The sequence below is a fragment of the Periplaneta americana genome, chromosome 13, assembly GCF_040183065.1.
Source record: "Periplaneta americana isolate PAMFEO1 chromosome 13, P.americana_PAMFEO1_priV1, whole genome shotgun sequence".
NCBI classification, from domain to species: Eukaryota; Metazoa; Arthropoda; class Insecta; order Blattodea; family Blattidae; genus Periplaneta; species Periplaneta americana.
The window spans coordinates 62,378,095-62,400,673 of record NC_091129.1 but is presented as its reverse complement, the minus strand read 5'-3'; the positions used below and the strand labels follow the sequence as shown (position 1 = coordinate 62,400,673).

The following is a 22,579-nucleotide window of genomic DNA, read 5'->3' as shown; positions in this document are numbered from 1 at the left end:
TAAAATTTTCAACACACAACTCAATTTCAGAACACACACACTCTTTAAACTCCACATTACACTACACAAACACACCCCCACAGGAAACACAAACAAAAGGTGCCAAGACCAGCAACAACCAGTTCTGAAGATGCCCGATAGCAGGCTGAAACATGTAAACGAGATAATGTGAAATTTAACACGTGAAAGACACACAATACGTTTCCTGTAGGTATTCAGGTTTCAATCCAGCTATTAGAATACCTGCTTGGTGAATCACTCTCCAGGCAATGGCTATGTCTACTTTGAAAAAGTCGCCAAAGACCATATATAGCAGATAAATATTTATTTTTTGTGGTTGATTTCAATGGAAATTCTCGCAGTCTCAGTCTCTAACTGCTCCACTATATTACTTTCCAAGTTACACCTAAATTTAAACTTTATTACTCATTTCTCTCAAAGGATTCCCCCTATAATGACACAGACGGGAAGACCGATGAAATTCAATGTTCTCAACATCAGTAGATACGTCAGAATAATCTGACAATATACAAAATAACAAAAAAGTAGACCTAATATACAATGACTATAACATTACTATAGGTTATTCTGTTATTGTGGTATGTTATTTGATACTGCTAAACATGATAAAGATTTATAAAACACAGCAATTTTCGTTTAGTAATTAATACCTACAAGAAATTGAACATTTATAAATTTACTTATATATATATATATATATATATATATATATATAAGGTAACTACGGGAGAGTTGCCCCACTTAAAGTTTTTATCGTTTAAAAATTAAGTAAACCAAAGCAGATATTTTATTTATGTGTTATAGCATGTGAACTACATTAAAGGTTTATGTAAAATATGAAACAATCGATAATTCGTACACAAGTGGCAAAATAAAAATTAGTCAGATACGATATCACTGTAATATACACATATATAGAGGAGAGATGCCCCGCTGTGGTAATTCCCAAATTAAGCTATTAATTTGATAAATAACACTCTAAATAATGTTGCTTATTTTATTTTTGCAATAAGTTCATTTTCTGAGCTCGTTTTTCAGTGCGACCACACATATGGCACTTAGCCCACATGTTATGCAAATTCTTGCAGGAAAGTCACTGAATCCAATCAACAACTTCCTTCATTTGATAAAATTCTCAAGGCACTCAACAAAGTAGGAACTATCTACTTTGTTTCATTTGACGACACTCTCTTCATATTTTCTCCAAAAGTGTCTTCTATATCTACTAGATTTTGAAGAATTTGACTTTGAGCTTTTTGGAACTGGGAGTGTTTCAAAGATGGTGTTTCCATTTTTATCTCCACCTGTAACGCGTTCTACCGATCGGTTTCTTTTTTTCACAGCAAAAGATATTGCTGGCACATAGTTTATTTCATGAAGGGATTTGAAAGGAGTCGCTGTCGCTGAATTTGCCATTGTGGCACTTGAGCTGAAATTACAACTTATTATCCCGTTATCATTAGAACTTGTAGCCGATAAAAGTTTTCTTTTCTTTGAGATTTCCTGAAAAGGCACAAAAAGGAATTCTTACAGCTGTGTTGTTGAATGATGCATCATAAATACTGAAGAAGTGCTGAGGAACTGCATCGGGATTGAAAGGACCGAAACCTCTGGCTCGAAATCCAAATGACCTCTCTATTACTACCAACGCAGCATTTGTCCAGCTTTCTAGATGGATAGTCAGGCTTACTTTTTATAAGCCGTCCATTGCTGTGATTCTCTTCTTGAAATAATGCTTGAGAGACTTAAAATGTGAGCGATGAAGAGATTGAAGTGCCTGAGTTGCATAGGCTGGTAGGCAAACAATTGTGATTCATTATCCTCATTCTAGCATTTTATGTTATCTAAATGTGCTGAATTTTCATCCAAAATTAAGAGAATCTTGCCAGGATTCTTTCTTGGAGTAAAATTTTCCTTCAATCGCTTCACAAATAATTCTGATGGAACATAGGACGATTTTGGATTCATATAAACCCCCATTTCTGCTAGGAATCCGTAAAAAAAAACTTCCATTTTTCGTCTCAAACATTGCCGTTGGAAGAAATGTTCCCTCCGAATTGCAACATGTTATGACAGAATCACTTCCACCTTTCTCGCTTCAAGTTAGGACTTGAACATCTTTGGATCCCTTTTTCTCAACCACTTTTCCTAGTAAATTTGTCTAGTTGGATGCCACTTTCCTCTATTTTATGTGGCTTTCCTACAAATTGCGTTCACATAGAGTTGTTTCCAGTAGGTCAAAATACTGCTTGACTTCATGTCTCGACATACCTTGACCTGTTCAGAGAGCTGGATGATCCTTCTGACTGCCTGACAGGTACCTCAAGGTTTCGCTCTAGGAAGAATTGCAGCCATTGGATGTTTCTTGAAGACTCCACTAGATTTCAGTCGGTGGATTGTTCTCTAAGTAATTCCATAACAGTGCGATGCTTCACTAATTCCCAATTCCCCAAAATGTTACAGTAAGATTGAAGAAATCTCTTGATTGCATTGACTAACGTTTGGTCGTGAAATGTGTCCTTCAAACATAACTTTGGACATCCCTTAAAATTTTGAAGTCCCTCAACTTTGGGCACCTATTGAAAATGTCGCTGCAACAAATTTAGAATACCAGTATTCCTTAAAATTTTCATGGATTTCAACTTTAGACACCTCTTGGAAATATGTGATCCTCTAGAAACTTTTGGTCATCCTTTAAAAATTATTCGCCTCTAATATATAATAATTATATTCTAATATAATAATTCAATTAAAATTCCAACTAATTCAGCAAGGACACTAATAATAATTAGTTATGTACGGTAATATCACTCTTAAGTATATGGGGCGTCTCTCCCTCAAACAGGTGGGGCATCTCTCCCTTTTGCATGACCATTACGCCTTATGTATTTAATGGCAACCGTAATGGACAATTACTTATTTTTTTTTTTAGAATTGAGTTCAATGCATGTACTTGTCAAATATAGTGGACTAAGCAACATATACATAGCCATTATCCCAATTACGAATTTTTAAAAATTATAAATGTTATAACAAAGCCTACGAAAAACAGCATTTCCTTTTTCTATTCACTTTTCACACACAAAAAAACCGTCACAAAGGTTGCACTGCTTGCCTTCGAGGGTGGTATACGAATTAAACAAATGGTCCCAAGGTCGATTCCTTAAAGCTTTTGAGATAAGGAGAAAAGGAGGGTGGGGCGACTCTCCCCGTGGGGCATCTCTCCTGGAATTACCTTATATATATATATATATATATATATATATATAACAATGGTCTTCTATTTGTACAATCTGCCACTCTTCAAACAAAAAACAAATAATTAAATTTGGATTAAATAACTCAATCGGAAAGATTTCTTCAGTCAAAGTTGACTCTAGTTTAAGACGAATGAATCTCAGATTGAAAGTTATACATCAAAATCAAAGTTCAGCTAGAACGAGGATCCAAAATTAAATGGTGTATACAATCATCCCTCAGTTTTCTACTCCGAATGACACACTCTGTTTGGATCTTTTAGTTTAGACTGATTAGCTGTCATGGATTAAGCCATGAATTTTAAAACCGACAATTTAGCTAATTTTCTTATTCTTCCGAAATTATAGCAAAGTTTATAGATCCTGTAATAATGATGACGACTATGATAATGGCAATAACAAAAATGAAAACTATTAGCCTACATGAAGTAGAAATTTTAATTCATAAATTATTAATAGGCATTTTACACAGCTGGTCATTATCGCCTTTACGTTTCAATATTTACAATGAATTAAGCCGACTGTCTGTTGACGATCAGTTAAGCAAACTCAGAAAACGCATTTTAAGTTAGATCGCCGTACGTAATGTACAGAGTGTAGTTACTAACTATAATAATTTAACAACTAAATAAATTGAAGATTACAATATTAAATGCAGCTCCTCAGGAAAGACGGAAACCAGTTTCTGGATTAGGCTACATAATAATGAACAAATCAACCGGGGTTCGATCCTCGGCGTACATCCAAATTACAACTTATGTCGGGAAAGTCCGGGGTTTTCTTCGGGAGCTCCGGTTCCTCTGTGGCATCCCACAAATCTCCATCGTCTCATCTCATGTCATGTCATCGCGGGTGTAGCGTAAACCAGCCTCCTATGGTGCATCCTAGACAACGACTGTAGAGCGCTTTAGTAGGTAAATTGGTCTACACAATTGGCTTCATATGGGTGAATGACGAACAGTCAAATACCCGCCATTAGAAAAAGTCTTTAAATATGTAATATACAGACTGTAATATCTCCCATTCAATAATACAAGAATGAAAGAGAAATTAACATGCTCTCAATATGTGTGGTACAAAATTAAGGCGACTAGTTAAGAAATCCGAAGTCAATTTTACTAATCTATGACAGTAGAATGAAGATAACAGGCAAAATCTAATTACAAAAATTTGCCGAAGCAGCAAAGTTTATCACAAATAATGGGCTCTGTTACATGATTTTACTATTATGGGAATAAATTTACAAATAAGTTATAATGTATTAGCACTAATATTTTTGTTGCATAATATCCATCAGTTTACTAATACTATTTATTAGGGATTTTTCCAAGTAAATTTTAAAATTTTGTCAGAGAACCGCATATACGCCATAGCCTATTTGAGTTTAAAAGCATAATAATATATATCAATGACATGAAATTACAATGCTCTACTATGATAAACTAAATGTAAACTATAACAATCTCGATGGGAGTGTCAGTATCACCACAAATAGGCTAGTCATTTTGGGCCATATTCATAGACATATTTAGCGCGGACTTCCGGTGGATGATCAAAGAAATTAACGTTTTTCGTATTCATAAACCAGTGTTAGCGATACGATATGATATGATATGAATCCTGGTCCACACCTGTGGAGTAACGGTCAGCGCGTCTGGCCGCGAAACCAGGTGGCCCGGGTTCGAATCCCGGTCGGGGCAAGTTACCTGGTTGAGGTTTTTTCCGGGGTTTTCCCTCAACCCAATACGAGCAAATGCTGGGTAACTTTCGGTGCTGGACCCCGGACTCATTTCACCGGCATTATCACCTTCATTTCATTCAGACGCTAAATAACCTAGATGTTGATACAGCGTCGTAAAATAACCCAATAAAATAAAATAAAAATATGAATCCTGTACAAGTAATCAGTCGATAGACGGGGCTAGTTTAGCACGCTCGTAGCACGGACTAGCGAAATATCTATGCATAGCACCCTTTGTGTCTCCGAATTTTTATAATGGGAAAGAGGAAAGAGTAACAAGTAAAATTACACTGTAAACATTGAATAAAATTGAACATAAGAAAGCAATATTATTCTGCCGATTCTGGAGTACAATAGCTAAAGATAATACATTTAATGAATGGAAAAATGTATGGTAAATCAATTGGAGCAATATCACAACACAAAGACTGGACAAATTCGAGAAATGTTTGATGGCTACATAAAAGAAAGGTACCAATGATAAGTAATAAGATTTTATGGACATTAAAAGAAAGGTACCAATGGTAAGTAATACCTAAGACTTATATGGTCATTAAAATCACTCGACAGTGCAAGGCGAACTGCAAGTGGTGAAGGAGAGAATATAGGGAAGCGTGATATTGACGAAACTGTACTAGGCATCATTGGGAAACATTATGCAGAGCTAGAGGGACTTGGTGTACCTAGGTCAATGGATATAGAAGAGTCTTCTGGTCTTACGCAGTAGAAGCTTCTACAGCCAAATAAGAATATCAAGCGAAAGAGTATTTTGTATCCACAGTAAAGTCGTGCATTACAGGCGCTTCGTTCGGTTCAAGTTTGTCGAGTATGGCGAAGTTCGATATTTGCCGATGTTCGCTCTGCAGAAAGAGATCTATAGGCCTTGTTATGAAAATATTCACCGTCCTCCACTTCCACCTCTTCATGACTTAACCGCTAAAGCAGTTTAGTACGTATCTTGCGATTAGTTTTTCATATGGAATAAGACGAATTTCATAATATCTTGGTTGCCTCATGTTCGAACGTTGCAGGACACTAATCCTCAGACGAGCCTAGGAATGCGCAAACAAGTACCGGTAACTCAACATAGAGTTCCCTGAGGAATGCTAAATGGAGAACTCACAAAGAAAAAGAGGAAAACAACTTCTACCACGAACAATAAAGAGAATCAACTTCAATGGGAATTTCTTACAATACAAATATGCAAAAACAAATTGGAAGATGAATATAAATTTGTATGGGTCTCATAAAAGCAATTCATGAAGATATGCGAGATGTAATAAATGATGCAGTATTAGATACGAGTAATATTAATTTATTAAAACCTCATTAATTTATTAAAACCTCATTCCATACATACAGATGGGACATAAGTGCATGCCAAAGTTAAAACTTTAAGGGTTAAATAACAAAATTGTTTATAATAGTATCTACAAAGATTAGGCCGATATCAATTTTTCTATTAAAATGTCTTTAAATTCCTTTCCATTTTCTCTAGAATGACTCAACTATTGTTTCAATACACATGATTCTTGTAAACTTTATCTGTATTATAAACTGTTATTTTTTCATAGATAATAAGACACTTAGCATTCTAACTTGTTAGGAAGAATTCTAAACCTTTCAGAGAAGCAGCAATCATATTGAAACTAAAAATTTATGCGAGGGTTATACACGTTCCCCCCCCCCCCCACCGAGGAGGACTACTTTGTAAATCTTTACCTCAAGAAATACAGGGTTGTTTCCGATCTCTGATAACGAATTTGAATGACACCATGTGCGTCAGGAATCACACCGACAGCTGAATTGCGGTGAGAGGTGACAGACCAGTAGTGAGTGATTTCATTATCAGAGTGCACTGTGTATGACAGTAGCAATGCCCAAGAAAATCGAGCCTTTTGAGAGGGGTACATAACAACTCTTTCCGATGCCAAGAACAGTTACGTGAAAATCACAGGAGACTGCAAAATACATGGTTTCGTTATTTCCAAGAAAGACATCTTGTGTGTACCTAATAAGACTGGCAAAGCTCGGATGGGATTAATTCCAGAGTGGAAAAAATAAGCAAATCCACCCCCGTCACAAGTCGCCGTACCCCAAGAGATGATACAAATTAATTCCATTCGAGCTTTACCAATCTTATTATGTACACACAAGATGCCTTTCTTGGAAATAACGAAATCTCGTTTATTGCAGGCTTCTTCTATTTTCACTTAACTGTACTTGGTATTGGAAAGGGTCGTAATGTACTCCTCCTAAAAAGGCTCGATTTTCTTGGGAATTTCTGCTGTGAGTCGCCGTCCACTCTGACTATGAGATCACTCACTACTGGTCTGTCACCTCGCGCCACAATTCAGCTGTCGTGTGACTCCTGACGCACATGGTGTCATTCAGATTCGTTATCAGAGATCGGAAACAATTATGTAAAAACTAGATAATTTATCATTAAAGTTTCAGTTTATTATTCTCCACAAACATGCTAACCTCACCAATAATTTTTAACGATGGATGAATGTAAACGTTTAGAAAAATTATTAGTAAACACTAATAATAATAATAATAATAATAATAATAATAATAATAATAATAATAATAATAATAAATAACATTAGTTCAATAAATTATCCAAGAGGCGCTCGTAGAATTCAGTACTTTACTTACAATTTAACATCTTCAGTCTGATTAGAGAAACATGTTACTTGTGAGCGATGTATGCAATGACGGGGGGAAAGGAACTGGCCACCCTGCCCCATTAACTGCTGACTTAGCTGTCTCATGAGTGATGTCTTATTGGTGGCAATTATGAGATTCCAACCAGTCTTAGAAGTGTTGACTAAACGAACTTGCAATTTGTAAATTTTCTTTTTAACATTACCCAAAAGAAACATTCTACAAGGCAAAAATCACAAGTAAAGTTACTAATATTATTACGGTAGGGCCTACTCTGTAAATTATTATGCAACAGGGTCCTGGAACAGAAATCCGGTTCCTATAGTAAGAACCGTCAGCTGGTCGCAGACTAGGTCAAGTATGATAGAGGATTAACAGAGCGGGGAAAGCGAGTCGGTACACTACCCTCACAAGAAAATGTTTCGGTTTTTTGTAACTATCCCCACTTTCCTTTGACTGTACACCTCATTGGAGTGGTGACAGGTGAGTGCAGCCCGCAGTTTTAACAAGCGCTGGTAGAATGCCAGACACTCCTCCTCCCCTTCCACCTAGTACTACCAGCAGTCTTTTTATGACAATGTAGAATTAGAACAGTCATCGAAACTAACATCCATATTCACTTCAATGGTTCTCTGAACATCAAATAATCTTTCATAAATGCCAGGCGTCCGTCTCTCCGACAGGATTGCATAGAGTGCCAAATGCTACTGCGACTTCATTTCGCAACATACCTACTGTAACTCACAGTTCCAAGTCTTCTCTTTCGCTAACCATGTGTTAACTGGATTCATATAGGAGCTGAAGTCTATCGTAATTCAAGCCTGATCTAGTGATTTATAAATACGGTATTACTACAGCTCAGAATAAGAAAGCAGTTAGTTGGACGCCTAGATCGTCGGCGATTCCAACTGGAATTTGTGTTGCGCAAAAATGTATTTGGGGTACCTTTTCAAGAAAATCACAGTTTTCCTTGTCGGTATTCTATTATTTCTTCACAAATTATGATTATGATAAAACATGGATCCAACTCCCACAATGTCCCCTGTTGGTTGCCATTATTTCGCCACAAATTGTTATTCTGGTAAAACATGGATCCAACTCTCATAGATGTCCCCGGTCGGTGTGCCATTATTTATCCACAAATTAAGATTTTGGTAAAAACATGGATCCAACTCCCATAGTACACCATGAGCAAAGTAGTAGATATCAAAGTAATCAACATGTTTCGATATGTTGCTTTTCCAGAGGGATGCTTCAAACGAAATGATTAGAAACAAGTATCCGCCGTAGCAAACCACAATATGTTGTGGTCTATAAGGCAATGAACAAATTTACACAAAATTGTAGAAATATTACTTACGGTACTCCTTTATATAGGCTACTAGGTATTTAACGCAATGGCATTTTTCGTGTATCAAGGTTCGTTGTACAATAATGACGTCACGGAGAGACATTTTGATGATTTGTGACATATGATTTCGGGCATTCACGATTATTAGGGTATAAGGGAATTAAATTTCATCGACAGTTTATAATTACATATACTATTACCAATTTAATGTGACTCCTGTTGATTCATGTGAGATAATCCTTATCACGTTCCTGATTCTAGTGAAATTTAAAACTTAGCCTACTTAAGATTCTTTTTCTGCGATGAATCACAATATCGATCCATTATCCTACTCACTGTTTCGATTTGTGAGGCAGCTTTATCTTTATCTCGATAGCATATGCTGAGTTCGAAACAGAATTTTCTTATTATCATTCTCCGTTCCGCAACTATAAATAAATACGTAAATTATTTCCACTTACTAGTAGTACAAGTATTGCACTATTGTCGTAACATCCTCTATGAACTACCCTTTTTCCTAACTCCGCGCTCATCTTCTCCTGAGTCACCGACAGTAGGTCTGTATTCCTTGTGTTGTCATTGTGCTACTTTAGGCAATACCTCTGCATCATTCAAACCATAATACTATCTGAGATTCGAGATAGTGTGAATATCCAATATCCAAATATGTCTAACAGAAAAATCCTCAATGAACTGTGAAAGTATAGTACCATTGCGCAGTTACGGCGTTGCACTACAAACCGGCAGATCGTGAGTTCAATTTCCGATGGGGTTATAGATTTTCTCCATTGATCTAATCCTTCTGGTCTCATTATGATTCTGGGTTTCGCTTGGCCTCTAACAGAAATAAGTATCAGGAATATTGCTGATAAGGGCCGCAAGCACGTCGATATTACGTCCCTACTAGTACTAATGCCGATTGCAAAGATGGAACCCGTAATATCCCGTTTCTTTGTGGGCCTTCTTGGCTTGTAATAGGAATGGATAACTTTACTTCTGCCGCCACCACCACCACCACCACCAGTAGTAGTAGTAGTAGTAGTAGTAGTAGTAGTAGTAGTAGTAGTAGTAGTAGTAGCAGTAGCCACCAGCGTACCTCAGTCGGCTGAGGAGCTTGCTTACAGATCCGGAGTTGCGCTCGGACTTGGGTTCGATTCCCGCTTGGGCTGATTACCTGGTTAAGCCCCCCCCCCAGAGAATTTCCTCAAGCGTAACGCGAATGTCAAGTAATCTATGGCGAATCCTCGGCCTCATCTCTCCAAGTGTCATTTCGCTACCACCAATCCTATCGACGCTAAATAATCTAGTTGATACAGCGTCATTAAATAACCAACTATAATAATAATAATAATAATAATAATAATAATAATAATATCTATCATTTCAGTGGGAGAAGGATCTTGTAACTTCACTAACCACTTGAAAAAAAATCCTGACTCTCGCAAGGACTTGTTATACCAATTCAAAGAGCTACAATTTTACAAACACGTCACACTGTAATGAGCCTCTCAGTTGTTAATTCACTGATAACCTTGGTAATCTTACATCACCTATTTTTAAAACATGTCTCTTCATTGGGATCTACTGTATATGATTCTACATTTTCACGAAATTGTGTTTTCGTAACCTCCTTTGTATAACTTTGATCCTAATTCTATTTGTTCGTCTAAAACCCCTCAACGGCCTAAAAATGTTTTTTTTTTAATTCCAAACTAATTCATTTCCTATATCTCTTTTCCTCTTTTTCTTAAGTGTACAAGTTTCAGAACCAAAAGTACTACTAACAGTGGTTTTGTTACTCTCTTCGTGGCCCAGGTGATCAGTCTGATATGAAGACCGTACTAAATGCTAATGGATATGTTGCGGTATCGGAAGAGATCGCACGCTTTCAAATTAGGCGGTGACAAACTGACATGGACATGGAGAGCTGATGGGATGATAGAAAAAGAAACGCCAAGTACCCCGAAAGTACTGCTCCAATACAGCTACACCGTATTATACCGTGTTATGGCTTGCCTGGATTTGATACGATGGAGATCCGAGCTCGAATTGAGACGCCGCGGCACTATTTCCGTGATGACTTACTGCGTTTTCATGAGAACAGAACGATTCTTAAAAAATATTTACAGTGCTCAATTATTTAACTACGATTATCTGCACTTACGCTAAGTATCTGGTCTCGAAGAGCGATATTTGCACAACTACAACCTAGCAAAGTATTTTCAAGTCTATGGAAATAATATTCTCTTGCATAGGCACAGGTGAGACAAACTTTCGTGTGTGAAATACTTTAAAAGAGGCACAAATAAACATCGCGTAACGGTAACTGATGCAATCGAAGCCTAATGCTGACACACTGTTGAGTCAGGCGAACACGACACTGTGAAACGCAGGCCAATAGTTCGATACACTCGGTGCGTGACGCAACGCCGTGATGAGGTCACCATCGCATATAACTCGCAGCCGCCCAAAAGCAGGTGCAGGTCACTAGTGTCAGCTCGAGCCACGCTTGTTTGTTCTTGTTGTATTTATCGTCCTGTTAGTAAATATCACACACACATTCTACTTTTAAATACATTTTATTCAAGTTCGCTAAACATATGCAAAAAGAAATTAAACCCCTCGTTAAGAGTCGCAGTTTTTCAATGTAATCTTCTGAATATAATTTATGCCTACATAAGAACATAACGATTGTTCGAAGATTAACTTTTTTATATGTGTAAGTCTTTGCCGAGAACTTATCTTCCTTTATAATAAAAGAATCCACTCATATTTTTCTTGGCTCCACTTACGTCACCGTCCCAATCTTATAATCCCATTAGCATGTATTTTCTATACACGATCCGTCTTTCTCTGCGTCCGCTCTTCTTTGTTATCCGCCCTTCCCCCTCCTTGAATTTTGTAGATCAGTAAAGTCAAGTCTATTCTTTTCGCTATTCTTTCTTATGACTTGCAATGTTTATTTACAGCTGTTCGATTAACTGAAACTCTTTTCAAGTAGTTATAATTAGAAGACATGAACATGAACAGCAGATTAGTTTAAAGAATTAGAAATGTTTAGGTATAGGAGATTAAACAAAGATCTAGTTGGAACATGTACGTATTCAGCTGTTCATACCCAGCAGTCTGCCATCAGGGCACGATTTCTTCTTCTTCTTCTTCTTCTTCTTCTTATTCCTTCCCTTTACAAAGTTTACAGATTAGTCGTCTTCAGCCATCAATGCTAATGTAGTTAGAGTCCCGTTATTTAAGGTTTCTCTGTCTTCCATAATAATAAAAACATGATCCATTTAAACAATGTAATTAGGACATATTAAAATCACTACAACCTACTGAATGACTGATCACAGTTCTTAGACTTTCTTGTCCCTTCGAAATCACAGAAGTAAACAATACTAACTTTAGAGTTAGTATAAGAGTATGAAATTACTTTTTTGAGCTACTGGTAAATGGTACGATTTAAGTTGGAAAATTGAAACTCATTCTTCGCAGTTCTTATTAAATAATGTAAAAGTGCACATCGAAATTACGTCAGTTAGAGTAAGAAATGAGAAAATTAACTTGTAGGTGATGACACTACTCGCAAAGCAGAATGGACTTGATGGAATTTGCTGTCCTAGTAGAAAAAAAAATGAAACGTAACACTGAAAATTTGCAATTAAGAATAAATTAACATTATGTCCTTCCAACAGCCTCCGCTAATAGGATAAAAGGCTAAATCAAATTAATAATGTACCTTATATATTTCATAATTATGGAAAAAGCCATTTTATCATTGTTGTATTCTGCACCAATCCAATGGTGAATGGTTTAAAAGCTTCGTGATGTCATGACGACATATATTGAATATACACCCTTTGTTACGGAAGATGGTCGCTCTTCTGTAGCGTGAATTTGTCGAAGTGTCGTTTGGGTTAACGCGAGATTCACACGGGGAAATTAAGTATCGAGGTTCGAGGATGAAGGCAAGTCGTAGCAGCGACATATGTGTGTCACGAAACGACATACTGCCTACAAAGCCTTTATGGCTGTATGGCTCAGCGATAGAGCTCTGTCTTCTCATTACAAAGAACGGGCGGGCTACGGATCTTTGTAAAACGCACGCGTGTAAACAAGCCGTACACAATGATTCCCAGCTATTCCGAGGTGGAACTTAGTCTCTGAACAGCGACCAATTTCCGTGTCAAAGGGTGTACCTCGAAAACATGCACACTCATATAAAACTAACTTCCCAACTCATAAACAGACGAGGGTGTGGCATAATTAGAGATGGTAGATTTTAGCAACTTAAAATAAAATAAATTCAATTTAAAGACCAAATTTAGCATTTCATAGCACTTTTAATATTACAATTTAGCATTTTGTAGCGTTCTGGCAAGGAACATTTTTACGGTAATTTTAGTGGTAAAAATTCAATGTCATCGATGTGTTAACATGTGCATTTTCTAGACTTTTCAGTTAAGATTATTGAAAATAGTCGTTGTTCCTGCAATAACTCCTATGTGACATATTTATCGATTTTCAGATGTTTGCTCTATTAAATAGCTTAAATAGTGATACAGCAAATAATAAAATCTCCTATATGTAATTATATTTCTCTCTTTTGAAAATGTAAGAATTCACAATCCCCTATGTACGACTGACATAGGATGAATAATGTGTTTCTTCCTCCTACTGAAAAACTGTATATTTTGCACATAGGAGTTATTGAAGGAACAATGACGAAATAATAAGTAATGGAACATAAAAATGTGATATTATGAATGTTAAGAAATATGCCGGAAAACATGTGATTTTATCCCGATCCATCTTGTTACTCAAATCATAATCATCCGCTACGACATGCAACTCATTTGTGAATGAACACAGTGGACCTAAAGAGATCGCATAGAGCGTTTTCCGAATCTCAGCGCTGAGCAATCTGATGGCATCACGGTGTTCCGAATTTCACCGATGGCGTCACTGATGCTCCACAGGTGTCGCACCGGTGCCATTAGCTTGCAGAGGTGGTGGCAGCAAAGAGTTTGTAATATATAACTAGAGACACCAATGGCGCTAGTGTAGCGTACAAATTTGAACCGATGTTCGGCCGCCATTAAAGGGAGTTGATGCTTCGCCGGGAGTGCGAGCAGTTCATGCTTATTTGAGGAGTACGAATAAATATAAGTACACCTGAAGGGAAATAATAAGAAAATGGTGAAATACTGCGCCGCAAATAATTGTTCTAACATAGCTTGCTATTGCAGGATGCCCAGGAAAACATACATATCTTGATATTTGGAAAAATGTTCTAAATGCAGTTCCTCCTTTCAATGTGTTTACAGAATGTCGGAACATTTCTTGGATAACATTTTTTTTTTTTTCCAGAAGCATATTAATCTGGTTTATACGGTTGATTTCAACAATGTATGTAAGGGTTAGGTGCCATCATATTACAGTAGATTATAATAGCAAAGTGCATAATAAAATCCTCAGACAGTATCTCTATAAAACTGTTTTATTTCAGAATAAATTACGGTAAATCATGTAATTTCCGTTTGGTACTTCTAGTTTATTCGTGAAAATATAGCTGATGGCCACAAATTTATTACCACCACCACAAGATGCCTTGCCATCACTACTACTAGGTCTACTAATACCAAATACTAGGCCTATTAATACCAAATATTAGAACTACTACTACTACTACTACTACTACTACTACTACTACTACTACTACTACTACTAGGCCTACTATTACCACTACTAGGCCTACTATTACAATCAGCACCACCACCACCTGACCTAATAATACCACCAATTCTAGGCATACTATTACCACTACTATTAGGCCGACTATTATCACCAATACTAGGCCAACTATTACTACTAGGCCTACTCTTACCACTACTACTAGACATTTTAATACCACAAATACTAGGCTTACTAATTCCACCAATACTAGGCCTACTAATATCACCAATACTAGGCCTACTAATACCACCAATACTAGGCCTACTCCTACCACTACTAATAGGCCTACTAATATCAACAATAGTAGGCCTACTCTTACCACTACTAATAGGCCTACTAATATCACTAATACTAGGTCTCCTAATACCATCAATACTAGACCTACTCTTACCACTACTAATAGGCCTACTAATATCACTAATACTGGGCCTCCTAATACATCAATAATAGGCCTACTCTTACCACTACTAATAGGCTTACTAATATCACCAATACTAGGCCTACTGTTACCACTACTACTGGGCCTACTAATATCACTAATACTAGGGCTCCAATACCATCAATACTAAGCCTACTCTTACCACTACTAATAGGCCTACTAATATCACTAATACTAGGCCTCCTAATACCATCAATACTAGACCTACTCTTACCACTAGTAATAGGCCTACTAATATCACTAATACTGGGCCTCCTAATACATCAATAATAGGCCTACTCTTACCACTACTAATAGGCCTACTAATATCACCAATACTAGGCCTACTGTTACCACTACTACTAGGCCTACTAATATCACTAATACTAGGGCTCCTAATACCATCAATACTAAGCCTACTCTTATCACTACTAACAGGCCTACTAATATCACTAATACTAGGCCTCCTAATACCATCAATACTAGGCCTACTCTTACCACTACTAATAGTTCTACTAATATCACTAATACTAGGCCTCCTAATACCATCAATTCTAGGCCTACTCTTACCACTACTAATAGGCCTACTAATATCACCAATACTAGGTCTACTGTTACCACTACTAGGCCTACTAATATCACTAATACTAGTCCTCCTAATACAATCCATACTAGGCTTAGGCCTACTCTTACCACTACTAATAGGCCTACTAATATCACCAATACTAGGCCTACTATTACCACTACTACTAGGCCTATTAATATCACCAATACTAGGCCTACTAATACCACTAATACTAGGCCTACTCTTACCACTACTAATAGGCCTACTAATATCACCAATACTAGGCCTATTATTACCACTACTACTAGACCTACTATTACCACTACTACTAGATCTCTATTATGTCACTACTACTAGGCCTATTACTACTACTGCATTAAAAAGCCTGTACTGACAGCTATACAATTAATAAATTGTTTAATGATAAAAATTTATTCTTGTTATGTTTTAAATCAGGTTTCCAGAATTTTGATGATCCCATATTTCACCACAACATTTTCTAAGCACCATATATCTTTCTCTTCCCTTGCATGAAAGGACTAAAATATAGATTATTTTAAATATTACAGTAGATAGCTATTATTGTGACCTTAAACAATACTGGTAATACTGAAAATTCATGTTGGCATTGCCATTATTCAATATTTCACTTACTTATCCCGAGTATAAACTTATATGTATGATTGAATTTATTTTTTTTATAATATCGCCAAAGATGAATCATATAATACTTCAATAAATACAGCGCTCCTCTGCCATTCATCTTTATTTCATCACGACCCATCCTTGGTAAAAGACGTTTAAAACAGTGTCTATCACCAGGCTACATCAATGTATTGTGGTACTGTTTCCGAATTTCGCGCCGCAAACACTTCCTTTAATGGCGGATTCTAGCCGATTCAATTTGTGACATTTTCCTTGCCTGCCACTCACGGGTATGTGTCTCTAGTAAGTATTACAAACTCTTTGGGTGGCAGTCTCCATCAGCCGCCATCAGTGAATCTAATTGGTTCTTGTATAGGGCGGGAATTAGCAGACGAATGACATCGTGCACTGTTGTGTCATGGCGGTGTGTTCTGCTTTAGTTCTACTGTATTGTTTGTAATGAGCACAACGTAAAAACAATATGTTAATGGCTTTTCAGCGAACATGTCCACGGACCAGTTATTACTACTGGTTCAAGAAATAAATTGTTTATGCTCTCTTTTCTTTGAACGAGATGGCAGTACGGAAATTTCGCAAAATTTTGCTAGCGTAGCACAGACAACTAATACAGTCGCCATGACAGCCATCGATCCCTCCAGCAGTTCTGTTCCTATTTCGCTGCAGCGTGATGTCATTGTCCACCGGTCCGGTGAGATTCGGAATACGCTGATAGGCAGCCAATATTCTACCACTATTACTTGAAAACTCGAAATAACGGTACAGATAACAACAAAGCGGGGATCACATTCCTATTCCATTCATATTGTAAAAGCTAACATGGAGGGACGATCAAACTAATTGAAAAAAATGTAAGAACATGTATGTAGCGGGGCCTTTAGATAAATTCTGACTTTTTTTTTTACGAAGAACACAAAAATGTTCATAAAATGTAATTTCGCTCTTATTTCGCATTTTATCGCGGATTTAAAACACAATAATATACTTAACATGCTTTCAAACAAAAAATTATTTTCACAGCATTTGGGCACATTTCACATTTATCGTCATTTAGAAAATCTACCATCTCTATGCACGATTAACAATTTTCTATAATTTCACAATACCAGTACGATAGAAACGAAACGAAACGAAAAACATGACGTGTGTTTAAGAATTGTTACAATGATAATTGGAAAACCAACATTTCCATTACAAAACCATTAAGAGCTGCCCAAATACAAATAATCACTGGTCTTATAACAAAAGTCACTGTAATACCCGTAAGATCCTATGAATAAAATTTAGACATCACGCGTATTCGTCCCTTAAAGAAGTCCGTATCTTCTATGAATCACAGTGCATATTTCTTCCATTCCATTCTACGAACTGCAGTAATATAAAACCAAAATTATTACGTTCAAAATCAATACCAACAATTATTGTATGTTATTGAGATTTATGCACTCTCGCAAAAGCAGAAATATCCCAACTTTTCGGAATTAAATATTTGATCCATCATGAGATAAGTCAGGGAAAGGTGAACCGATCCGTTCATTAAAAAAAACGATCTCACAATTTTATCATCCAGTATTCCACACCACACCATTACTTTCTGAGCACTAGGGTTATTGGATTCATGCATCTATCTTGGGTTTTCTTTGGGCCAATATCGTGCGTTTCATGTATGAACATCCAGAAAGAATAGGCATTCGGCAATGAATAAAATATGCAGGTTTTAGTCTGAGATTAACTTCCGTGTCGATAGTCTTTCTTTCTAATAGATTAGTCTTTCCCCTCTCGCACAGCTCACATGCCAGGTCTCACCTCCTCATCTATAGATTCTGCAATGTGTAGGGGTGTAAATGAACGGATTTCAATATTCTGCGAATAGATCATCTTCTATACTGTTTCCATAATGTCTGACAGACGACGTAACATTGCAGGCAGAGAAAGGGAAAAGATACTTTCAATTCAACCAATGGAAGAGATCACATTCCAGGCTTATCTTGAAGTTGGGCGGAGATAGAACGCTTCAGCAGTCCAACTTCAAGAGGATGTGACCTTTGCCATTTGTTGAATAGCAATTATCTTTCATCCTTACTTTGCCGGCAATGTTTACGTCACTTGCCAAAAATTGATGAACATTGTTAGTTTTGAATATGTTCGAAATGCATATTTTGCTTTTTTTCAAAGTGTATTAGATATGGACTTATTTTGTGGGGGAATTCTAGTAATATTACAGACATTTTATTAATTCAAAACAAGGTTATTAGAATATTAACAGCTTCAACTAGTAGAACACACTGTAGACCCCTGTTCATACAGACAAGTATTCGGACTGTCATAAATCTGTACATAGGCTATATAATGTTCTAGTGTTTATGAAAGAACATTTGCAGGATTTTAACATGAGAAGTGAGATACACAATCATACAACGAGAAATAGGCAATTATTAGATTATCCATTTTGTAGACTTAGTGTGACAAAAAAATATAAATTGATTGGAATCAAATTTTTAATAACCTCCCTATAAATATTCAACTTCTTTCTGTTGGAAGTTATAAAACAAAATTGTATAGTCGGTTACTCAATCAATGAATTCTTTGAAATTGACATATATTTTTAAATAATGTAGTTTTAAATGTTATGGTTGTTGTTTCTTAATGTTTTCTTTAGTAGTGAGATTTTGAATGAAACTTAATGGTGGATTATTAATATTTAAATTTAAATGAACAGAGAAAATTGTATTATTTTATGTGCATTTTTGAAGTTTATTGTTAACCTCTGTTGTAGTATTCTTAATTAATTATTAAACATATGACAATCAGTACTTGATACTGTCTTTTATCTAGTAAATATAGTACTTTTAACTTTAAATTATATAATATGATAAATGTCTACATTATTTTAATATTAAATTTGGGCTAAGAGGAATGAAGTTACAGGAGAATGGAGAAAGTTACACAACACAGAACTGCACGCATTGTATTCTTCACCTGACATTAAATCCAGACGTTTGAGATGGGCAGGGCATATAGCACGTATGGGCGAATCCAAAACTGCATATAGTGTGTTAGTTGAGAGACTGGAGGGAAAAAGACCTTTGGGGAGGTCGAGACGTAGATGGGAGGATAATATTAAGATGGATTTGAGGGAGATGGGATACGATGATAGAGACTGGATTAATCTTGCTCAGGATAGGGACCAATGGCGGGCTTATGTGAGGGTGGTAATGGACCTCCGGGTTCCTTAAAAGCCAGTAAGTAGGCCTATATCTAAGATTGTAACACTGACAATGTCTACGGTGAAGTTTTTCATTCAATGACAATAAAGATTATTATTATTATTATTATTATTATTATTATTATTATTATTATGGAACACAGTGTATAATATATAATACCACTTTCTCGATAGCATTCTTACTACATTTTAGGGTTGACCGACATCTTTGCAATCACATCCATTGAATGTTGTTCGTCGGTAGGAGACTAAGGACAACCACTTCATTTCACGTCGAGTATACTAAACGTTGTAGTCTATTAAATTAATGTAAACTGCCTGCCCCATACACTGGTTGTGATGATTTTGGAATGAATGGGTAACGACAATGAAACTTGACTGTAGTTTCTTTCATCCTTTGTTCTGTAACTGTCTACACAAAACAATACTAGCACCGCTCGCTATTCAGGAGTCAGCATGAATTCCCCTTAACAGCATGATTTCCCCTTAATCATCTCTCAATAACTTCAAACAATAACCGAAACAAAACACTAACTGTAGCATTGTTATGGCTTACTTCACGATTAAATCACAAAATGTATATATAAAAGAAAGATAGTAGTCATTTCCAAAATAGAATAATGCATTTAATTCTGCACGTGACATGTCACACAGTAATATATGTTTATATCTTATTCAAAGTAAATGAGTTGAGCCTTGGGAACGAATTAACGATGATAATATTCTACTTGCTTGAAAACTCGCAACACTCCTAAATGATACTGCATGGTTATTTTTAGCAATGAGCACTGTGCACATATTCACAAATACAAATGTTTAATAACGAGCTAAGTTCAAAATCTGCTTTCGACCGTAGTGTGTGTATACATTAGCAGTTTTATCGTTAGGTCTATAACGAGTTACTTCCAAGTGCTAACGTAAGACGTGTCGTGTGACATCAGACCTTGCTTCTTGTTAGCTTTCATGCACCTATCGATTTGACACTAATGTGAATTTGTTATACTCGTAAAGCTATTGCGCAATCATAAACTTTCAAGTCTATCAGAAAGCAGCTTCTAAGGAGTGACTCAAGGAGTATATTGGGCACTTAGGAACACATTTTTAGTAAAGGAGTTAATGTGAACGAGAGTATGACTCTCACAGCAACGACGGTGTTACAATTTCAACGTAAAATAGTAGTAATTGGTTAAATATAAAGTACAAAATACAGACTGCAAAGTTTACTTTAACACATCAAAACAACGTTGAAAGATATTCTAGTAATTGTACATTTCTGTTCATACTTCAATGCCGAAAACATAACTTTGATTGTATAATTTCATAGAACATAAAATAATATGAATAATGTGCCTCGTGAAATTTCTTTCCGCACAAATTAACGTTCAGAAAAAAAAAAAATAAATAAATAAATAAAAAAAAAAAATAAACTCACTTTCTGCTTCAGTCCAGGAATATACTTCCCGAAAGGGAAATATGTGCGTAACTATCTGGAGTTGAACCCTACTTCGTACGGAATTGCACACTCTAATTTCATAAATATGTGCATGTGCATTAGGGTTGAGTGAAAACAAGAAGTTTATGGAATCAAAATGTAATACCGGGGAAAAATTGTGGTTTGATATCATAAAGAACAGTGCAAAATATTTTTTCTCTAGCTTAATATTTAGAGGTGCACCAAGAGCACCATATTTTGAAATTTTCGCAAAATTTGGAGGTTCAGATTTTTTAGTGAGAGCACATTCTCCAGTGGTTTAATCTGAAGAGGATACCAGGAAAATACTTAAAAAAAAAAATACATGTTAAAAGACTCTGCATATTTTTGGTCTCCTGTTATTTTAGCTTGACTGTGTCACAGAAATATCAATTTATAAGAAAATTTGGCATAATCACAAAACTCTTAGGTATGATATAATTAATGGAAATTCATTCTTCTTATGTTGCAGGGTATTTAAATCAGAACAATGACTCTAATTAATACAAGAAATCTGACCTGTCCTGTATTCGGAATGCCAGAGGGGCTGAACCCATCACAATTACCTACCTACCATGATGTAATGAAATATTATCTATGGTCAAAGGTGAATTAAAACTTGACTTAAAATCAAAAAAGTCCTACTGTTGGAGAGATTTCAGAAAAAGTTGCTATCAAAAGTAAGAAAATCTGGGTAAAGGCATCTATTCCAACAGTCAGTCATACAAGAATAGAGTCTTCCAAATAAAGTTTAAATATGTGTTCTTACAGCAATTCACTAGCTATAGAATGAAAAACAAGATAATAGAACAAATACAGAAAAAGGAAAAAAAAATTGATTTTAAGAAAGTTCAACGCCTTTGGGGACCTAAAAAATTTAATATACAAACTTCATATTTTTCACATTCCTAAGTTAAGTGAAAATACAGATTTTTGCAACTATTACATTTAGAAAAATTCACTCCATCCTAATGCGCATTAAAAAAGAGGCAGTACGAAGGGAGAAATGTATAAAAGCCCTGATCACATTATGTACCAGATTGGCCATTTCCAAGTTATAAAATGGCAACACAAAAGAAAACAACCGTTAGGATCTACACTATGGGTGTCCAAACGCCTATAGAACCAGGATATACTGCACGTCAAGCATGCTCTGCTAAGATCAATAACTTTCCATATAAAATACGAAAAACGGTAAAGAATATGAGCTGCGGGTTGCTTACGTCAGGGTTTACCTCGTACGAGTTATAAAATTACACAATTATAAAATTATACAATTGGAATCTATGATGTACACTGTCGAAAATGATTTTTTTGTAACGACCGCTAGATGGAAAGTACAGCTGCAAGCTATTACTTCATGCAATTCCATCGGGTTTATAACGTAACTTCTTTTGCAATTCCTAGATGCCAGCATAGTGAAAATGATCAAAGTTGTGTCTTGAAAGTGCATTAGGCTGATC

General features: G+C 36.0%; 1 protein-coding gene across 11 annotated transcripts in view; it reads right to left on the bottom strand.

The window, feature by feature from the left end:
• Positions 1-22,579, bottom strand: part of Unc-115a (Uncoordinated 115a) — a 609,469-nt gene that overhangs the window by 267,446 nt on the left and 319,444 nt on the right. The gene's annotated exons all lie outside the window — the stretch shown is intronic.